The sequence below is a fragment of the Notamacropus eugenii genome, chromosome 1 (genome assembly GCF_028372415.1).
Source record: "Notamacropus eugenii isolate mMacEug1 chromosome 1, mMacEug1.pri_v2, whole genome shotgun sequence".
Classification (NCBI taxonomy): Eukaryota; Metazoa; Chordata; class Mammalia; order Diprotodontia; family Macropodidae; genus Notamacropus; species Notamacropus eugenii.
The window spans coordinates 439,041,289-439,063,504 of NC_092872.1; the positions used below are offsets into that span (position 1 = coordinate 439,041,289).

The window sequence follows — 22,216 nt, forward strand, 5'->3', positions numbered from 1 at the left end:
CACACACATTATCTTCATGATATATAACATCTTATGCTATCTTCCCAAAAGATTTTGTTATGTCCATGAAGGTATATTTTTTTAATTTGCAGATGAGGAAACTGAGGCACAGAGCAGTGAGAGGCAATTCTGTCAGATTTTAGATTAGGAGTCAGAAGGTCTGGGTTGCAAACCTAACTTTGCTATTAACTCATTGCATCACATTGGGCAAACTCCTTTACCACTTTGGTCCTCAGTTTTCCCACATATAAAAATGTGAATGATTGACTACTTGATGAGCTCCAAGGGCCCTGTTATCTTGAATATTCTATGGTTCTCTTCTATGATTTACCCAAGGTCATGTGACCAGTATGTGGCCAAGGTTGGGTTTGAACTCAGGTCTTCTGGCTCACTACCTGGCATTCATGCTACCACAGTGTTCTTTCTGTACCCTAGTAGTGGATCCTAGTTTTGAAGTGTGGCATGTTCTATAGAGAGGAATCATGTTATTCCACATGAGCTATTTCTTCTTTTAATATTAGCTAGCCTGGGCTTTAACATTATGCCCTTTTACCTCTAGAAAATGTTTCTGAAGCTGCTTTCTTTAGGTATTTTTCATTGTGGCTTTTATTCTTTCTCTCATGTTCTTTTCTGATAGCTTATTCTAAAGACTCTTAAAATCCATCTCTGAATTATGATTTAGGATTGCAGATATGAGAATTGGAAGAGATGTTAGAAGTCATCTAGTTCATCTTCCAGGAGTCTTCTTTACAATATCCCCAGAAGCAGTTGTTCAGTTTCTTCTTGAATACTTCCAGAGATGAAGACTTTTTAATGGAACATTGTATCCACATCATTGCTCACCAGCTTTTATTAACAGGTAATTCTTCCTTACATTTACTTGGAATTTTCCTGTCCTGGCTTTGACCCCTACAGCCAGTTGGAATGTTTACCTTTTCATTCTGATAAGAGCTCTTAAAAATCTTTGAAGTCAGAATTCATAGGATCATAGGTTTCATAGTAGGAAGGGACCTTAGAAAACATAAGATTATCAATATAGAGCTAAAACAGGAACCTAAGATGACATCTAATCCAAAACTCTCATTTTATAGTTGAGGAAACTAAGGATCAATGAACTGAGTAACAACCAAAGTTACATTAGAAGTAAGCAATAGAGACAGGCGATAAACCCAAGTGTTCTGACTTTAGAACCAATGATCTTTTCATTGTACCATGTTGCCTCAAATAATCTATTCCTATCCTTCACCTTCTTTTACAAATAATAGAAGTGGGGTGGCCTGGGGGTACTCTGAGAAACCTTCCCAACTGAGCTGGGGTCCTAGAATGGGAGCCTGGGGCTCTCCAGGGACCCCACGGTCTCTGTGATGCAAAAGTATAAGAAGCTGGAGAAGATAGGTGAAGACACCTATGGAACAGTGTTCAAGGCTAAGAAGTGAGAGATTCATGAGATTATGGCACCAAAACGGGTTCATTTGGAGGATAATGAGGGGATACCAAGCTCTGCCCTGAGAGAGATCTGCCTGCTTAAGGAGCTAAAGCATAAGAATATTGTCAGGCTTCATGATGTTTTGCACAGTGACAAGAAACTGACTCTGGTTTTTGAGTTCTATGACCAAGATCTGAATAAATATTTTGACAGTTGCAATGGAGACCTGGACCCTGAGATTGTGAAGTCATTCCTTTTTCAACTGCTAAATGACCTTGGATTCTGCCACAGCCATAATGTTCTGCCCCGGGACTTGAAGCACCAAAACCTTCTAATTAACCAGAATGGGGAACTCAAGCTTGCTGATTTTGGCTTAGCTAGAGCCTTTGGGAATCCCTGTTTGATGTTAGTCTGCAGACATAGTCACTTCATGGTATCACCCACCAGATGTCCTGTTCAGAGCCAAACTGTACTCCACATCTATTGACATGTGGTCAGTTGGTTGCATCTTTGCAGTGCTAGTCAGTGCTGGATGGCCCCCTTCCCTGGAAATGATATAGATGGTCAACTGAAGAGGATCTTCAGGCTGCTGGGGATTCCAGCTGAGGAACAGTGGACTGCAATTACCAGGCTTCCAGATTATAAGCTTTACCCTATGTATCCAGCAACAACATCACTTGTCAATGTTGTACCCAAGTTCAATGCCACAGGGAGGGACCTATTACAGAACCTGCTCAAGTGTAACCCATTTCAGAGCATCTCAACAGAAGAAGCTTTGCAGCATCCCTACTTCTCTGACTTCTGCCCTTCCTAGGCAGGGGTCTCCTTTTGCCTTTCCTTGTCCAGAGAGCCAAGCAAACTACCTTTGACTCCTTCTCTAGGCCCTCAGATTAGGAGCTGCTCAATGCACTCTCACCTTGCTGGCCCACCCTATTCCCCATCTACCCAAGGACCTCATGTGTTGAGGCAGGATAAATAGACTCTGGAAGCTAAGAGTTTTGAGGCTCCTTTGTCCCCTCTTCTCCCCTGACTTCCCCAGTCTCCCCCACACCATTGGAAAGGGGGTAGGGGTGAGGATGGTGCTGTGCACTTAAGCTCTGCTACTTGGATCAGATGTTTGGAGTCAGCCTTGATGGGGTTAGGAGTGTGAAGAATGGATGCCAACTGGAGCTCCTATCCTCCCACTTCCTGTAATCCTCCCCTTTGTATACGGACTTTATTTAATTTCATAAATTGGTTTCTTTCTCAAAAAAAAAAATAAGGAAAGTGAGTCCTGGAGATGTAAAGTGATTTAGACAAGAATACGGATAATAAATTACAGAATCAGTCAATGGAAAGGACTTTAGAAGGTATTTAGTATGGTCATATTATTTTACAGGTGAGGAAACTGAGGCCCTGAAAGTTTAAGTGAATTACTCAAAATTTATACCTATATCTTCGGACTCAAGGTCCTTTTCAAGTAATCCTCATACATCATTGTTTCAAGTCCTTTTATTAACTTCACATTCATCTGGATAGAATATAACTATTTGGTGTGCCTATTGAAATGACGTTGCCAGATATGAACAAAATACTTAAGCTTGGAATCGTTTCCCTGATCTTCTTGGAGGCATTTATATCCACTCTTAAGGATGTCCTATCCTCCTGTAAAAACAACCCAGCTCAGAGAGACTGACACTAAGCTAGTTCCCACTCAAAGGTTCTACAGGTCTCAGATGGCACTCTAATCCTTTTACTTTTTCTTAGGACCATAACTCTCTGTCCTACTCCTTTCCCTTCTTTTCCCTGTTTTCTGCTCCATCTTCTCATATATATTTCCCTTTCTCTGTGCTCTCTTCACAGGTTGTTCATTAGAAACATTTCTGCATATTAGCACAGATTACTTTGCCTCTACTTGGTAAACTGGTGTGAGACTGACAGGTCTCTCAATACTCCTGAACAGAAATGATTCAACCGATCTCCCCCAGTTTACGTGTGACTGTCTTATCCCATCTCAGTATATTCTCAGATCCTACCAGTTTCCCCCAGAGGGGCCATGTACCAGCACATATAAATGAATAAATAAATGAAAAATCTTTGCCCCACCTCAGAAGATTTTTCAGTTCAACTTCACAAAAATGCAATAAAATGGTCAATGTAGTCAATAGTGAGATCATTCTAGAATGTCTCCTAAGTTGGTGTGGGGGAAAAGCATATGATGAGGGACTAAGAAAAATAGTGGAGAAATACATGCTCTTTTTCATTTCTCTCCAGGCTGCATTCCTTACTCTTAGATTTCCTCTACAATGCTTCAGAAACCTCTTCACCTGAAAGCTTACCTACCCCTGAACTTCATACTTTGAAAGTACTCTTTACCCCATGCTTTTTCTCTGATTGGTTGGTTTCCTAGGACCTCCAGCATAGTAAAGTGTTGTGGGCTATCCAGGTAACTTTATTCATTTCCTGGTTGGACCCCCCACATCCTCCCCCCACCCTCACCCCACCCACACACACTTTTCTTTTCATGTGTTGTCTTTACCTGTTAGATTGTAAGCTCTTTAAGGACAAAGTCTTTCTGCCTGTATTTGCATTCATAGCGTTTAGTACAGTGCCTTGCACATGATAAATGATCTACAAAATGCTTGACTTGATCATTATTTCTATTCAATAGGGTACATGTTTCTCAAAACCTTCACTAATTCTGCGTTGCTTTTCAAATAAAATATATATTCCCGCCTCTTGCATCCAAAACTCTCTATAGAAAGCCTCCAACATACATATTCATCCTTCTCAAGATATTGTCCTTCACATATTCTCCGTTCCAACCAGACTAGATTACTTTCCATTCTCTTTTCTCATCATCTACCACCTTCCATTTGTGCCTGTGAACATTCTGTTTGCCATGACTAGAAGGAATAGTTCTTACCCTATTTGGCCCTTACACCTCAATAACTTCAAGGCTCAGTTTAAATGCTATCTCCATGAAGCCATACGTGATGTCCTGAGACCTACATGTTCTCTGCCTCATCAAAATTCTTGTAAGATGTTGTATAGCTATCACCATTATATTTGTCTCAGTAGTATCATGTTCATTTCTGTATTTGTCCTTCCACACATCAGAACGGCAGCTCCTTGTGATTGGGTCTATTTCAGTTATAAGCTTTGGTCACCAGCACCTACCACAGTGCTTTATGTATAGCATATTGCTTAATAAGTCTTTGTTAAATTGAACTGAATTCATTTCAGATATAATCACTCATTGAACAAATATTTGAATAACCTACAGGAAACACACAATGTTAGAATTACAAGAAACTATTGAAAACAGTTAATATAAGCATTCCAGTTTTTTGGAGGATGAAAGTTGTGCCTATTTGGGGAGGGGGCATCTTGCCAAAGGTCACATGATTAGACAAGGTCAAGGTTTGAATATAATCTCTTAAATCACAGACCAGTGGCCTTTTTTGTGTCATTTTGCTGATTCCTACTCTCTGCTAGATTATATTCTATACTGAAATATTTATTTGAAGGTCTCACCCATCTTTAACATTTTATATTTGAATGTTTCCCTCTTTTCTAACAATTTATGTTCTAAGATCTCTTGACGCTCTAGCATTACATATTCTATTTTGATGCTCTGGCGTTACATAGTCTGTGGCCCCTTTCAGGTCTAACATTTCTATGAGTGTATAATTCTAGTCAACATGCTGTTCATAGCTTCAGATGATCATTTTGCTGAGATAGTTGAATATTGACAACCTGGCTTGATGCAACATTAGCTCACCAATGGACTTTTCTGATGAAACACCAACTCTAGTGTGCATAACAATGAGAACAATTTTCCTTGTTACATTTCCGGGCTGGTCTGTAGGGTACATCATGTTATTCTTTTACTAGGATGTGATCAGAATAACAATGTGTTGGTGGGACATGGTGCTGGGCAGGACATGTGTCTTCCATCTGCAATTGACTCCAGATATAGGAAGCCTGAGGCTGACCACTGCCATGTTCCCAGCTGCTTAGTTTATCCGCATCAACACTGATGGTCATAAGCTGCAGCAGTTCTCTGGAACAACCAAGTTATCCATGTGTTTCTATATTTTAGATGGATTTAAAAGTATACCAGGGAAAGCAGTATCAGCAGATGAACAAGGATTTAAATATACTAAAAACTACATTATGGAAGAAGCCAATTATTTGTTTTCTGTATTTCCTCCCCCATAGTTCTGCATTGATGATAAAGATGGGGCATATGGCAGATGGACTTGGCCTCAGTCTACCCATGCAGGATGCCTGGAAACAAATGGAATCCTAGGAAGTTTGGATGGCAAAAATGATACCATGCAGTGGAGAAGCAATCATTTGAGAAACAGATTGTTGCTGGGGAAATGGCCAAAGAGCCTCTTCCACTGGGAGTATCCTCCATGGAATTAACTCTAGCATGTTGCTGACTCTCCATGCAAGACTGATTTTGGACTGGAAATCTTCCATGATCAATAAGTAGTTTTGAATTCGATCTTATTGACAGAGTACAGCATCTTTATATAAAGGGAGTCTACAACATGTACATCATCTGAAATCTTATTTTAATGTTCTGTATTTAGGTACAAATGGAATACCAGATATCACAGTGAATGGAGGAAAAAAAACATGAAATTAAAAGAAAAAGTGTTCTAGACTTGGAAGTATGATACCTGGGTTTACATCCTGACAGTTAGTGTGACAATGGGCAAATTCCTTCACTGATCTGAGTTTCAAGTCCCTCATACGTAAAATGGGGATAACATTAAACTACCTAATTCCTTGGGGAATTCTGTGGAAAGACTTTTGTAAGCCTTAAAGGCCCACAGACGCAAAAGTTATTAATATATGTATCAGTGTAGTGTTTTGAGAGAGGGGTCTTTCATATTCTTTATACTCTAAATTTGCCAGTTGATGCACTCTGAAGCCTGGCCCTAGACAGCTTTCTTGCTGTCAAATTGCTTAAATCATATCCTACAATACCAAAGCACAAACTTTCTTTTTAATTTCCTTACCAAGATGGCTTCATAGGATCATAATACTTAAATCAAGGGATCTTAGAGATCATCTAATTCTACACCTTTATTTTAGGGTAAGGAAATTGAGGTCCAAAGAATTGAAGGGATTTGCCAAATATTACATAGTAAGGACCAGGTTTGAGATTTGAACTAGACTCATAGGATCATAGATTTAGAACCAGAAAGATATCTTAGAAATCATCTAGTTCAAATTCTTCATTTGAAAGATAAGTAAACCAAGGCTAAGACTATTGGAGATGGCCTAGGATGCAGTGGGAGATCTTGGCCCTTTTAAACTAAGGTGTTTTCAGGTTCTCACTTTGAGGGAGGTAATGCCCATTCAGTGAATGGGCCTCTTAAGAAGTGAGTCGAGGGATGTCCCCTTTAATAAAAAAAATCAACGTGGGAGGGGAAGATCCTCAGGGTTGCTGGCTAAAAGAGAAACAGTTACTATTTACATTTACTCTGAGCCAGGAGGGCCCAAAAAATAACCATTAAGTGGTGCTTGGGCAGGGACCTGTTATTGTCCAATCCAAGAGATCCAGAGTAAATTGGGTTTAAGGCTTGGTTTTTGAGAAAGAAATCTAGCCAGTAAACTAAGTAGCTTTTGATCATCAAAATTTACCTTTACACTCTCAGATAAGGGGAGAGGAAATGAGGAGAACAAGGGCAGGGAGAGGAGGAAAGGAGAAGTTGAGTTGCCCAACTGGAACTGGCCAGCTGGGCCCCCATTCAGGCAGCTCAGACTACTCACAGGTTGTGGTTTGTCCTTTGTTTTCGAAGAGGGCTATGATATCAGGGGGATGATGAGATGACTCTCAACTGACTGATTTGAGTGAGGGAGGGCTGTACAAAGTCACCGGCCTCACTTTCTGCTCAGAGACATCTGGGTCCAATGGCCAGATATTTATCAGGAAGACTGGAAATAGCCCAGGATGCAATGTGAGACTTTCAGCCTTTTAAGCTAAGGTCTTTCCAGGTTGTCACTTGGGGTAAAGCAGTACTCATTCAGTGAACAGGCCTTTTTAAGAAGTACATCAAGTGATGGCCCCTTTAATTCAAAAAAAAAAAAAGAAAAGAAAAGAAAATCAAGCTCTCACCTTTTCTTCTCTCCCTTCTCCTCTTCCTTTACCTGAGGGTGTTCTACCCACAGGAATGTAAATTTTGGTGGTCAAAAGCAACCTAATTAACTTGGGGTTTACTGGCTAGATTTCTTTCTTAAAGATAAAACTTTCATCCCAATTCCCTCTAGATCTCTCGGACTGGACAATAGATTCCTGCCCAAGCACCACTTAATGGCTATATTTTGGGCCCTCCTGGCTCAGAGTGAATGTAAATAGTTTCTCTTTTGACCAGCAACCCTGAGGGTCTTCCCTTATTTTTTTATTTGACTAAAGGAGCCATCCTCTGACTCACTTCTTAAAGAGGCCTATTCACTGAATGGGCATTACCTCACTCAAAGTGAGAACCTGAAAAGACCTTAGTCTAAAAAGGTCAGGGTCTTCCACTGCATCCTGGGTCATCTCCAATCTTCCTGATGGATATATGGCTACTAGACCCAGATGGTTCTGTAGGAGACAGTGAGGTTTGCGACTTTGTACAGCCCTCCCTTACTCAAATCATGGTCCTCTTTGAAAATGAAGGACAAACCACAAACCAAGGCCAAAAAATAAATAAATAAATGATTGTTCCAAGGTCACACAGGAAGTAGCAGAATTGAAAATTTAATTCAGATCCTTTGTTGAATACAGTTCTCTCCAAATCTCATACTCTATCATTTTCCCCTCATATTCTAGATGCCCCTTATAAATTCCTAGCTCTAGAATTTTGGACAGAATGTATAGCATGGGTTCGATGGGAAGGTGCTAAAAAAGACCAGTTAGGAGAATATCACAACAATCCAGGAGCGAACTGATAATTGTCTGAAATAGGTCCCACGGTGTATAAGCAATTGTCATTCTGATTGTCTGGGGTGGCTAGTTCTCCATCACAGATGTACCCGCCTTATAGCATTTTATGAGCATTGCTTGTCACAATTGGCTATATGATTCCTTTTGGAAAATTAGATCATCATGAGCTTTCATTTTGTTCTTTATTGCTGTAGCACAAGTAAGGCCCAGTTCCTTTTACAGTTAACAGAGTCTGCCAGCAGTTATTGCTGGTGAACAATTTGGTTCCCATTTCTTTTCTTCCTTATTTGCAATGTCTCTGTCCTGGAAACCTCAGACAGGGAAAGAAGAATCAGCACGTGTTCAAATATTGTGTCTCTTTACTAGCTATTGGCAATTCACTCCATCGTGCTGTGCCTCAGTCATTTTCATCTGTAACATGAGGGGTTCAGATATGCTGATCACTAAGATCCTTTCCAAAAGACACTCCCCATCTTTCAGAAAACTTTGTGTGGTCATCTAGAAAGCTGAATAATAATTTCATACTTCTATAGATGTGATGGTTTTATCTCAAAATCACCAAATTTGTAGATGACAGGGAGACCATCTAGTTCAATTCGATACCAGAAACTCAGTCCCCCTAGAGCATTTCCAACAAGTTCTCGTACAGGTCTGCTTTAAGATCTCCAATAAGGAGAAACTTGCGACCTCCCTTGAGATACATTATACTCTTGGACAGCTCTAATTGTTTGGATGTTTTTTCCTATTGTAGAGCATAAATTTGTTTCTTTGCAACTTCTACCCATTGTTCCTATTTCTGCCTTCTCAGGCAAAGCAAACAAGGTTCATTTCTTTTCCTTCTAATCTCCCTTGAAATACTAGAAAACAGCTATCATGTCACCTTTTGAGTCTTCACTTCACCAGACTAAAATATCTCCATTTCCTTCAACCACTCATGATATGGACTCAAGCACTTTTTTCACCCTGATGGCCCTCTCATGAAAACACTTGACAAATTCTTTTTTTTTAAACAATGACAACTTCATGAGGTAGGTAGCCCAAAGTATTATTATACCCATTTTAGGTATGAGGATGAAACTTAACCATAGTCATGCAGTTGGTTATTAAATGTCAAAAATGGGACTCTGAGGAAGGCTGTACACCATGGCTGAGATTGTATCACTGCTTTGTTTGTACTGCACTCTTGCCTCCTTGAGCAGGATCCTGATCACACACTAATAATGCTCTTAGATATCTTGATTCTAGGAACTGAAAAGTCTAGTGATGCTATTGGCTGCAGGGAATGATATCTAGGGATCTTTCCAGCACTACAATGTCCTTATTTGTGATGCTTATTCCATCAAAGGTCCCATTGATACAGACTTGCAAGGCTCTACATTATCCAGCTTCTTCATCTATGCCAATGGCAAGACTGAATAGAGAATTAGTAAGGAGGAAGACTGTCAAACTTCATCTTACTTTCCCAGGAGGGTGAAAACAGGGCTTGCACATAGATGAAGGTGATGTGTTATTGACTTCATTTTCATTTAGGGTGTCTGGGAGATGGGACATGTCAGTTCTCATCTCTCTGATCCATCACTGCAGCATATCCAAGAGGGGAGAAAGGGACCCTTAACACTGCCTTCCCATCTCTTGTAATTAGTTTCAATAGAGCAAGACAAGCTTTATTTTCCCGTAAACAAGATGATTTTTCAGTCCTGAAACTGTTTGTCTGCTTCTCTGGTTCTGGGGCAAAGCTCATTTCCATCACTGTTGACCTATCAAGGGTAAGAAGACTCCATTCTAACAGAGAATGTAGCCATCCTGAATGTATAAGTTATACTTCCATGGATTAAACATTTCCTGTACAAAACATGATTAACTTGGAGAACAGAACTATATAGTCTTAGAATACAGACCATAGGATATTAGGTCCAGGGGACCATAGAATATTAGAAGACAAAACATTAGTTAGAACTACACAGGACTTTACATACTTCAGTTCAAAGCAAATATTTCACACAATCACCAAATCTAAGTTTGAAGGAGAGTGAGAGATCATTAAATTCAAATCTTATGTTACTGAGAGTCCAAAATGAAACATCCTCAACAATGCTTTATTTGCAAATATCTAGAGAGGGTTCTCCTGTCCTAAGGCAGCTTATTCCACTTTTAGATAGCTTAAATTGTTAGTAGCTTTTTTCCCTCTTTTACATTGTAGGAAAACTGCCTTTTCAAACTCAATTCAATACTTCCAGTTCTACCCTCTGAAGCAGTATTGTTGTTCAGTAGCTTTTCAGTTATTTCAACTCCCCATAATCCCATTTGGTGTTTTCTGGGCAAAGATACTAAAGTGGTTTGCCGTTTCCTTCTCTTTCTAATGAAAGGCCCACGCTCTATCAGTAGACCATCTTCTGCCCCTCTGAAGAAAACTAAAACAAGCCTAATCCTTCTTCCATATGATGATCCTTCAAATATTTGGAAGACAGCTGTGGTGATCCTTACTCCAAGACTTCTCATTCCCCTGGGTAAATATATCCAGTTCTCTCAATCACACTTTAAGTTAATGTCCTTTGACATCAAGTTCACCTTTTCCTAATACTCTCCAAAAGTGCTGTCAAATTCACATAGGAACTGAGTCATTAAACACTACATGAGGACCCCTGCCACAGTACATTGAGTTGGAAAATCACATATTAACATTATCTACATTTCATTGTATTTTTATTTTTTTAATGTATCCCAGTTATATTTTAGTCTGGTTCAGGAAGCATTAGAGGCCTCAATGCAGCCTGTAGACCATGTGATTGACACCTTTGCTTTAAAGTTTATCAGTATCCTTAGGCTGTTGTGCACAGAATCAAACACAATGCCCCATATGTGGTGTAGCAGGACAAAGTCCTCCTCTTTGTATGTTCTGGACTTTATCATTCTCTTTATTTATTATTATATGTAAAGCACCATGCTAGGCACTAGAGATAAAGAGTCAAAAATGAAAAAGTCCCTGCCCTCAAAAAGTGTACTGTGGAGATATAATAATTACACAAATAAATAGAACCTTGGTAATTTGAGGATCAAGAAAACACTAAGAATTGGTTGAGGAAGGGGATTTGGTAGGTTTCATAGAAGATAAGCACCTGAGTTGAGCATTAAAGGTACATAATGATTCCTTAAGGCAGTGATGATAGATTATGCTTATTAAGCAGGGAAGCAGGGGATGGAACAATGCTCATGGGGCAAATCCAGTAGCCACTTTGTCTGGAAAATAGAATGCACAAAAGAGTAATATTTGATTAAACTGGAAATGTAGGATTCAACCAGATTGTTCTTAAGGACCAGCAAATCTTATAGCTAAAGGGCACCTTAGAACAAAGAATGTTAGAACATAAACATTAAATCTAAAATAGAGCAAACAGATCATCTTTGTAAGGGTTCCTTAACATAGCATGGTGAATTTTAAAAGACACATACATATACACATAAGAGCATCTCAATATAATTGGTTTCCTTTCTAATATGATGGTTTTTTATGCATTTTTTTTCTTTCTGAGAATGAGGCTATAGGATTCATCACATTGCCATATGGGTCTATCATACACATACACACATAAGATTAAGAAACCTTAATCTAGTTCAACTCTATCATTATTTTACAAAGTCAAAATCAAAGTCCAGAAGGTAAAATGATTTCCTTAAGGCTGTATAGTGAATTTATTGCAAAAACTGAATTAGAAAAACAACTCAAAGCTTTTTTGCCTGCACTATAGTTGTCTCAATATGGCATTAGCAAGAATTTGGACCTGAGCGCTCCCAATGTAGTGAGAATTACACCACTCAGTGACTGAGGCCAATTGTTAGTTTTTCTCCTGAAATCAAAACTACTGTTGCCCTTTATCCTCTCCCTTTTTCTCTCTCTGTCTCTCTAATCTCTGTTTTCTCTTCTGTCTCTCATCTCTCTCTCTCTGTCTCTCTCTCTCTGTCTCTCTCTATCTCTCTGTCTCTCTCTCTGTCTCTCTCTCTCTCTCTCTCATTTCCCTCTTTCTTATCATGTCTCTTCTGTCCAAGGATCTACAATGCCTCCATCTTTCCTACTGGATCAAGTCCAAACACCTTATTAAGGCATTTAAAGCCATTGTTCCCCATAGATCATTAACACAGTGATCTAAAGATCTTCAATATGGTCACATGTATTTTTTATGTGGCCATGTATCATTCAGGATGAGTATCTTTTATCTCTTACTCTTGTTATATGATTGATCCACCTCTACCGATTATATATTTACTTGGTGATGTCTTTTAGGACACTGCTTACATTCAAGTCATCATTGGTAATATGCTACAGCCTACTTTACTCCACCATTCTTTTTTCTCTTGGACTTTGGGTCATATATAATTGTGATTCTTCTCAGATCTGGATCATCCATGATGTGTACACATAAAGCATCACTTAGAGAATGAATATGTACATGCATGTGCATGTGTGTGTACATGCCTGTGTGTGTGTTGAAGTCCCATTTCAGCAGCAAACCACCTGCAATCACTGATATGTTTCAAAGTTTTCCCAAAGCTGTTATGTTTGGTTTCTTCCTCCTGGATTTAGTTCATTGCCACCAGTGGCACTTGGCCATAAATATATGTCCAGTGGGCTGTTGCTCATTTACATGTAATAAACTTGGTAACAGAGAAGAAGAAATAAAGACTGGACCTATGGCTTCACTAGTACAGTGAATTCCTAAGTGAGGAAAATGACTGGCCTTCTTGGCACCTTCTCTGCAGTTTATAGTCTGAGAAAGTTGACAGAGGTATGGAGAGATTAAATTATTTCCCTGGGGTCATACAGCCACTGTGGGTCAGAGGCAGGATTTAAACCAAGGTTTTCTAGTTCCAAGGTCAGCTCTCTATCCACCATGCCACATTATTTCTCTTGGTGAGAGGTATTCCTTTCATCCACTTGATTTTTCCTGTGTAGATTACTGGATAGATCTCTTCTGACTGACAGTGGAGCTTGTTGAGGTGGCCCTCAATGTAATCAACACAGGAATACAACACAGAACATGGAGATGGTAATATTCTGTGTCGCATGATTTTCTAATTGTTTTATATTTGTGACTGATGTCTATATACTAAGGTTGTAATTAGCTTGAGGAAAAGGACAATGTCTTGCTTCTCATAGATTCCACCCATAGGAACCAGAATAGTGCCAAACCTTTGGTGGATGCTCAATAAATACTAAAATAGAAATCACATGAATTGTATTGAATTGAACTGTACTTAAATGAATAAGAAGCCACATGGTGCAGTGGAATGACTAGTTGGCACCAGAAAACTTTATGTAGCCAAAGAAAGTAGGATGGGCGGCTGAAAAGAAAATGACTGACCAAAAGCGATTGACCTTGAGGCTCACCTCTGATTAATTCTAGAAAAGAGAAAAAAAAAGACCCAGTTCTCACCCCATATCATCAACTATTTCATTCTCTGATTTTCAGAGTTTTCTCTGGTCAAGGAATACCTCCTATTTACTTAAGAAAGAGAGAGACAGAGAAATACAGAAAGAGAGACACAGAGAGACAGACAGACACAGAGACAGAGAGAGACAGAGAAACAGAGACAGAAAATGACAGAGACAGATAGAGAGAGAGAGACAGAGACACAGAGAAAGAGACAGAGAGACAGAAACAGAAAGACAGAGACACAGAGATACACAGAGATACACAGAGACAGAGAGACAGAGATACAAAGGGAGACAGAAAAACAAAGACAGAGACAAAAAAAGAGACATAGATATAGACAGAGAAAGAGTCAGAGACAGAAAGGCAGAGATGAGACAGATACAAAGAGGAGAGATAGATAGACAGGAGAGAGACAAGCACAGAGACAGAGAGGAAAAGAAAGCCATGAAAAACCTGGATTAAGAAATGACAGCAATTATTGGGAGCCAGTAAAGTGGAAATTATATGGCCCAAAACCTCAATGAATAGGCCTCTGAGAGGGTTCTCAAGTCCTTCTCTGACAGAGAATCCGAGGGTGGATTTGTAGTTTAAGGATTTGCAGTTCACTTATGGATCTGCTGCTTATTATCTATCTAAAATTGAGTAAGTCATTTCCCTTCTTTGGGTATCACTGTCCTATTTTGTAAAATGAGAGAGTTAGACTACAGTAGTATCTCTAAGGTCTTTTCTATATAAGAATTCTATGATCATATGAACAAACTCAATAGAAGAGTCCTTCACACTCTCTGACAGAGAAAAAAAGTCAAAGAATGATTCCCACACAGAATTCTAAAACTCTCTTAATCCAGTTCTATAAACTAGATTTTCCAGAATTTAAGGCAGCATGGCATAATGGACAAGAACAATAGTTCTGAAATTAGAAGACGTGGATTCAAATTCCTTCTTCCTTACTATCTGTGTGACCTTGGAAAAGTCACTTCTACTCTCTGGGTTCCATTTTTTCATTTGTAACAACAATTAGAATTTTTATAGTGCTTTAAAGTTTGCAAAGCACGCTACAAATACTATAAAATATGTTCCTCACAACAGCCTTGCTGTTATAATACTCATTTCATAGCTAGCAAAACTGAGACAAATAGAGGTCAAATGACTGCCCCAGAGTAACACAACTTGTAATTGTCTGAGATTGAATTTGAACTCAAGTCTTCCTGACTCCAAGTCCATCATCACTTTATCCACTGTCATCTAACCTCTATTTTTTTTTTATAAAATGAGATCCACTAGAACACTTCTGAAGTCCCTTCTAGCAGTAAATCTTTTAATTCCATAAATTTTTCCAAGACATTTATGGTGAGGAAAGGGAGAAAGAGAATGTAGATGTCACATTCAATTCAATAAACATTTATTTTACATATGATTGCTATCATAGTCTTGTAATAGGCATTATAAGAGAACAAAGACAGGGACCCAGTCCTCAAGGGACCATGTAGTTGAAGAGTTAAGACACAAACCAGTGAAAAGTTAATAATATCAGGCAGCGACTGATGAACACCAAACAATCGGTAGATTACAGACAATAAATTTCATAGGTATCTGGAAGGAAAGAGAAAAGGTATTAGATGTAACAGACTATAGTAGACTAGAAGGTCAAAATGGGATTTGGGCTTGGAGGTAGGGAGAGGAAGTAGCAGTAAAAAAAATAGAAAAGAAAGGAACAGATGTGAAAAATATTATGAAGGAAAAGCAATGAGGCCAGGGAAAGTAAACCTGGGATAGGCAAGGAAGGTCAGCTGCTTTGGATATCACATTCAGTGGGGAGGAAAGGTAATAATAATGTACATATCTAATATGACTTTTTAATAAATACACTTTTTCAGGCTAAAAAAATTCACCCTCCACAGCAAATAGATATTTGTCTTCTGGTCAATCAAAGCATGGTCAAACATATTAAAACACAGGATCATCGGTATGGGCCTGGAAAGACCTTTTAAGACAATCCATTGCTGTAATCATCTTTTATGTAAGTCATCTGCATTCTCAGAAAATCTTCTTCATAACCAACTATACCTTTTTTAAGATGTTGGGCTAGGACACAGGGTACAATCTACCTGTGGCTATGGAACACAGCAGGAGGATACTTGGGGAAAAAATCACTGAGTGAGTGGAGTTAAGGCAGTGATTTTCAAATTTTCTCCTCTCTTTTAATCCTTTTGGTGTCTGATCACATGGGCCTTGCTCTTTGGTTAACTCAAGGTTCCACAAGTCTTCTTCTTCAGGACCCCTTGTTTTCCCATGCACAGCCTCACATGCCTACAAACATTTTGTCAAGCAACTGAGTTTTCTATCTTTAAAAGTCTAACCTTTTCTTTGGTGGAGAACTATCTTCCCTCCCTCCCTGCCTGTCTTTCTTTTTCTCTATCTTTTTATCTCTATCTCTCATGCACACCATTTTCTCAAGGCTCATCTCCAGTGACACTGTTTTCTGGAAGACTTCCCTAATTTTCCCAAATCATTAAAATAGCCTCCCTCCTCAATTCATCTCAGTTCATTTTGAGGTACATTTTGTAGCCCTCTCCACCCCCAGTAGACTGGAAATGCCTTGAGGGCAGGGACTGCCTTTTTTTTTTTTAATCTTTACATTCTATAGTGCTTTACTTGTGGTAGATACCTAGGTAATATATGTTGAATTGAAATATAAGTGTTTGAGGAGCTTTTAACGAATAATTGAAAAATTATTCTCCTTGTAGAGATTTTTTAACATAGGGAAAGTCAGCATGTATTGGAAAGAATATAATTCATAGGAACTGACTTTGAATTTGGCTACTTGTGTAACTTTGGCTAAGAGATTTATTCCTTCTCAGCCTCAATTTCCTTGTCTGAAAAACAAGAGATTTGGACTAGAATGACCTCCCCCAGCTTTAAACCCCATATACCTATGATTCAGTTGTTTGTCCTTTGTTCTCAGAAGAGGACCATGGTATCAAGGAGGTGATGCCAGGACATGCAAGTGAATTGGATTTAAGTGAGGGAGGGCTATGCAAAAGCACCAGCCTCACTTTCTTCTCCCATGACTTAGGAAAATGAAATACCTATAAAGGACTCAAGGTGCTAGGTGCTGGGAGAGAAGTGGTGGCTACCCAGATACAAAACATTTAGGTAAAAAGTTAAACCTCTACTTGAAGAGTAGAATTTCCAAATTTTCTGTACCCATTAAGACAATGCTCCAGGAAAACTGGTCACATTTTTTTCATCCCTCACTCAGATTTCTACCTTTGCAAAAAGGTAGGCAAAAAGTCTCAGAGTTGTATATACAAGCTCCCGGCCCCATCCCCACTGCCACTTTTCTCTAACCCAGTTTTAAAAAGCGCATCTTAAATGCCATCAAACAGTCCACAGAATGATGGAAATAGGTCTCATTAGCAGAATGGTCCCAATTATGTCCAACCTTCCTCCAGGGAAACAGCAGTAGCTATTTCACCTGACGGGGTTTTCTGGATTACAATGAAGGCATTTATGTACAGAGACATCGGATGGAGCTTTAAATGGGGTCTATCAAAAGATGGGGAGAACCATGAAAAGCCTTTTTTCTTTCTCTCTCCTTGGACTCTTGCAAAATGATGACTTTGGGTAATTAAAATGAACAAAGTGAGCAGTGATGTTCCGTCTTTGCAATCATGGTGTTTTTTTCTCCCTTTGTTTAACTGCTTTGTTCTCCTATAACTGGTGTTACCCAAAAAAAAAAAAAAAAAATCACAGAAATAGAACCTGAAAGTAAGCCTGCCAGGCTGTATTTTTAGCTGCTCATCAGTTTGTGGAAAGGGTCCCAAGGTTGCACACGCTAATTATGAACTTGGGTCTGTGAGAATTGGGACATATGGGTGGGAGTGATGAGAAGGCTGTGGGAGAAAGCTCTGAGGGAGTCTGCTTCCTGTCAGATCCCAAACAGTGTGGCCCAGCAGGCTTCCCAGGTTAAGCCTAAATGGTGCCTATGACACATAGATCTGACGTGCACATTCTGAATTCAGGGGAAAAAAATACCCACCAGTCCCTCCTTCCACCCCCAACTGTTACGCCAGTAGAAGACTATTCCAGAATGAGATGACTCAAACTGGAAAAAGATACTGTAAACAGACAGAGATGATCAATAGCAGTGCACGCAACTGCAAGGAGGTGTTGAGTGGGTAACCACAGACAGAATGTTAGGGCTGAACTTTTTTTACATTTTTATTGATGATCACAGAGGATTAAATAGCACTTGAATGCAATTTATTATTAGTATTGATTTATGGGTTAGCATGTATATTTATAGCCCTTTCATATCTGCCAAGTTCTTTCCAATCATCATTTTTAGTGTTCATGCCTCAGAGAAGAGTTACAGGGGAGGCAGACAGCCAGTGGTGTTGACTGTGGGATGTCTCTGGTGCTATTAGGATGATGGGAATGATGGGGAAATTGAGGCATAAGAATGGTAATGTGAAATTTTGAATGGTGAAAATCTGGGTCAGGAATAAAAATAGGTCGACGCAAAAGGCAAAAACTTAGAAATAATTGACAGGAAAGAATAATGCTTAAAGGTCATTGATAAATGTACAAAAAAAGATGGGTAAATGCACCACAATACAACCAGACAAAAGGAGGGTGGAGATTTAAAAAAAAAAATGAATAGCTGGATGTAGACAAAAAGGTGTTACTAGACAGCACATTGGCTGTGATTTGACTGATACAAGGGAATAAATTCTGAAGCTGGATATTAAAAGATTACAGTGGCAAAACATGCCCACAGATGGCATTTCATGCAATCCTCAGAACTGCTCTCTAAATGTGTCAGGGGCTATGATCACCATTTACAGATAAGAAAACTGGCGCTCAGAAAAATGAAGTGACTTGCCAAAGGTCAGACAGCAAAATATACCTGAGTAAAAATCTGAACCCATGTCTTGAATCCAACTCCATTGTTTTTTCCCTTGTCCTGGATACCAAAATATATGCCATCTTAAAATAGAACCTCTATAATCCTGGCCCTCTGCTATTTCCCCCTTCTTTCCCTAATTTTTTGATATGGTAGAAAGAAACATGGATTTGGATTCATAGGAAAGAAACACAGAATTTAGGTTCAAATGGCGTCTTAGACATAATCAGCTGCATGAGCTAAGGCAAATTGCTTAACCTCTTAATTCTAGGTTTCCCACCTGTAAAATGGGACTAATAATGCCTGTTGAACCTACTTCATAGTGTAGTTGTGAGAATCAAAGGAAACTGGACAGATAACATCCTCTGAAAACCTTAAATGCATGCTGTAAATGTCAATTTATTTATTATGTTTATTTATCTCTATTTCTGTATCTGTGATTTCATTAGCAGAGGGACAGAATGGTACCTTCTCTGTAATTTATATTCTTAGACAGTTACTGGGAGCATAGAGAGGTTAAGTGTCTTCCCAAGACCACAGGACCAACATACAGTAGTAGCAGGTGTTGAGTCCAGCTCTTTCTGATTCTAAGGCTACTGGGATAATGGCATAACCAATACAAAATAAACAAATGCACACTTTTTTTATAAAAGGTTTCTTGCATGCACTACATCACACTGTCTCATTACGGGATGGGTATTAAGATCTTCAAAATATTTAGTGTTATAAAAAACATCGAAAAATATTTGTGGAATGAAATTGGGGAAAAGGCTAACATAAATTAATTCTACATTTGCATTATCAAAAGAAAATCATAATAATATAGATTTAGAGTTGGATAGGGGCACCTTAGAGGTCATCTAATTTAATATCTCTTTTTCTAGTTGAGGAAACTGAGGCACAGAGAAGTTAAGTCACACAGGAAATAAGCCACAGAGCTGGGATTTGAACACTAATGTTTTGATGACAAATCCAACACCTTCTTTTTCATTGAGTGTATATGGCATGTTGGACTTATAAATCATAGCTTGGTAGATGTTCTTAAAAAATCTATTTTCATGAATAGATGTGATAGATTTATACTCTAATCTTAAGTCAGATTGGACCAGTTGCTGAACAATAGCCTTCTAAATATTCCATATATTTGTCTTTACTCACATAAAGTATTTCCCTGTCCTTGGACTGCCCTCTTTTGTACATTGTTGACCTATTGAATTCCCAACCATCCTTTCAAACCCAACTCAGATGCCACTTCTTTAAGAAGCCTTGCTTGAGGGGTAGTTAAGTTGTGCAGTAAATAGAACACAGGCCCTGAAGTCAGGAAGACCTGAGTTCACACTTGACCTCAGAAACTTGACACTTACTAGCTCTGTGACCTTGGGCAAGTCACTTCACCCTGACTGTCTTGCCTCCCCACTCAAAAAAAAAAAAAAAAAACAACCTGATTGATCATTAAGTAGTCACATTTTTGTGCCAGGTTAGAGGTACAAAAATGATAAAACACTCTTTGTAACAATTTCCGCCCTCAGAGTTCCTGTAGCATTTGGTTTGGCACTTCTCCGAAGCACATACTTTTCAATGTTGTTATGATTATCTGGGTTTTCATTTTTTTGTAATAAATCACGTTTGTACAGCAATTTAAGGTTTATAAAGTACTTTCTCCACAAAACCCTACAAAGATTGTGTGAAGATAATTATTTACATTTCCACAGAATCATAAGATCTCCACAAAAGTTACATTCCATCTTCTCTGTACTGAATCTTTTATTTGCCTAATTATTTACAGGCTGACTTCCTCATTAGATAGTAAGGATAGGGGATATTTTGCCTTTCTTGGTATCATTAATGCTTAGCACCATACATAGTAAGCACTTAATAAATACAGGTTGATTTATTGGATCTTAGATGGAGAGCTAGAATGAATCTTAGAGGTTATCTAGTCTAACCCTATTTTACTGAGTTACAAACAGATGAAGGAGTTTGTCAAAGGTCATGGAGACACATTTTTCAGAGAAGTTAAGTGACTTGCCTATGGTCACGCAGCTATTGAGTATGACAGCCCAAACTGTTTTGTCTACAATACCATATTACTAAGACCCTCAGTCCCATGATCATGATGATCATTAATGAACAGCTAAAAATAATCCTAGAGGTCATTTTATAGAAGAGGAAACAGGTCTGGAAAGTTGGAATAACTTGCCTAAGGTCATGTAGATAGTAAGTGATCCCCTAGGATTTGTACCCAGGCATTCTGACTCCAAATCCAGAGGTTCTTATTACCTCAGCCCTGTGTTTCATGTAAACCATTCCTTTCTAGTTCCTTATGCGGGAAATAGTAAGTGCCTATTGAATGTTTATTGAGTGAATGAATACAGTCTATATATATACATTGAAGCATGAACAATATATTCTGTTGGGTAGGATAAATATTCCCCTTGTAATCATTTCATACTTTTACTAGCTTAGCAAAAAAATGCAAAAGTATTCAACCTCTATTCCATCGATCACAGATTCCTAATTACTGGAGTCATAATGAATGGGGTTTGACTGTAATAATTCATAGTCAGTTATGGGAACATAATTCCTCCTCATACATCCTACAGTTTCCCTACCCCACTCTTGCAGCTGAGAACTTTGCCTCACACTTCATTGAAAAAATAGAGGCCATTCATAGAGCTTCTTCTTCCCTGTTCCTCTTCTCACATCACCCACTATCTACTCCTTCAACCCCCTTTCTCAACAACAAAAAAGTCTAACTGGGAGGCGAAGAACCTCAGGGTTGTTGGCCAAAAGTGAAACAGTTATTTACATTCACTCTGAGCCAGGAGGGACCAAAAGGGTGCTTGGTCAGGGAGCTATTGTTGTCCAATCTATGAGCTCCAGAGTGAAATGGGTTTAAAGTTTGGTCTTTGAGGAAAAAAAGAAAGGAAGAAAGGAAAGAAAGGAAGAAAGAAGGAAGGAAAAAGAAGGAAGGAAGAAAAAAAGAGTGGATGGATGGAAAGAAGGAAAGAAGGGAGGTAGGGGAGGGAGTGAGAAGAAATACAGTCAGTAAATTCCAAGTTAACTGGGCTGCTGTGGGCCATAAAAATTGACCTGACTTTGGAGAGGAGAAGGAGAGGGAAATGGAGAGGGAGAGGATAAGCTGAGTTACCAAACTGGCTGGGTCCCCATTCAGAAGCTCCGACTACTTGCAGGTTGTATATGTCCTTCATTTTAAAGAGGATCACGACATCAGGGAAATGATGACATGACTTGCAGTTGACTTTGATTTGAGTGAGGAGGGATGTGCAAGGTCACCAACCTCACTTTCTTCTCCAGAGTAGCAGTTTCATGAAAACATAGAGAGAAGAGAATATAAAGAGAAAAGAGTGATCTACAGTGTCATAGTCTGTATGGGTTAGGTCAACAAGGATGAGAACTGAAAAGAAAGGGCATTAAATCAGGCAGTTAACAGATCATTAGTAACTTTGGAGAGAACAGTTTCAGTTGAATGATGAAGTCAGAAGACAGACTGCAAAGAGTTA

At 38.9% G+C, this 22,216-nt stretch overlaps 1 pseudogene; it reads left to right on the top strand.

The window, feature by feature from the left end:
• The first annotated feature begins 1,364 nt into the window (after positions 1-1,364).
• Positions 1,365-2,240, top strand: LOC140529637 (cyclin-dependent kinase 5-like; annotated as a pseudogene).
• The last annotated feature ends 19,976 nt before the right edge of the window (positions 2,241-22,216 follow it).